The sequence below is a fragment of the Arachis hypogaea genome, chromosome 9 (genome assembly GCF_003086295.3).
Source record: "Arachis hypogaea cultivar Tifrunner chromosome 9, arahy.Tifrunner.gnm2.J5K5, whole genome shotgun sequence".
NCBI lineage: Eukaryota > Viridiplantae > Streptophyta > Magnoliopsida > Fabales > Fabaceae > Arachis > Arachis hypogaea.
Genome location: NC_092044.1, coordinates 46732390 through 46733270, shown reverse-complemented (window position 1 = coordinate 46733270; position 881 = coordinate 46732390). Strand labels below are relative to the sequence as shown.

Here is an 881-nt window from a genome sequence, read left to right as displayed (position 1 = left end):
CCAGAACCTGAAAGGACTTTGAAGAGGAAACTAAGAGAAGCTAAATTACAACAATCCAGAAGTAAACTTTCAGAAAATTTTGAACAAGAGAAGGAGATGGCAGCCGAACCCAATAATGATAATGCAAGGAGGATGCTTGGTGACTTTACCAAGCCCACGTCCAAATTTGATGGAAGAAGCATCTCCATTCCTGCCATTGGAGCCAATAATTTTGAGCTTAAGCCTCAATTAGTTGCCTTAATGCAACAAAACTGCAAGTTCTATGGACTTCCATCTGAAGATCCTTATCAGTTTTTAACTGAGTTCTTGTAGATTTGTGAGACTGTAAAGACGAATGGAGTAGATCCTGAAGTCTACAGACTCATGCTTTTCCCTTTTGCAGTAAGAGACAGAGCTAGAATATGGTTGGATTCACAACCTAAGGATAGCCTGGACTCATGGGATAAGCTGGTCACGGCTTTCTTGGATAAATTTTTTCCTCCTCAAAAGCAGAGCAAGCTTAGAGTGGATGTTCAAACCTTCAAACAAAAAGATGGTGAATCCCTCTATGAAGCTTGGGAAAGATACAAGCAGTTGACCAAAAGGTGTCCATCTAACATGTTTTCAGAATGGACCATATTAGATATATTCTATTATGGTCTATCTGAATTTTCAAAAATGTCATTGGACCATTCTTCAGGTGGATCCATTCACCTAAAGAAAACACCTGCAGAAGCTCAAGAGCTTATTGACATGGTTGCAAATAACCAATTCATGTACACTTCTGAGAGAAATTCCATTAATAATGAGACGCCTCAAAGGAAGGGAGTTCTTGAGATTGATGCTCTGAATGCCATATTGGCTCGGAACAAAGTGTTGACTCAGCAAGTCAACATGATCTC

General features: G+C 39.6%; 1 non-coding gene across 1 annotated transcript; it reads right to left on the bottom strand.

Annotated features, from left to right (window-relative positions):
- Window positions 1–495: 495 nt before the first annotated feature.
- Window positions 496–599, bottom strand: LOC112713885 (small nucleolar RNA R71). Its single transcript, XR_003158845.1, has one exon. It is a non-coding gene; the product is annotated as a small nucleolar RNA R71 (small nucleolar RNA).
- Between the last annotated feature and the right edge of the window lie 282 nt (window positions 600–881).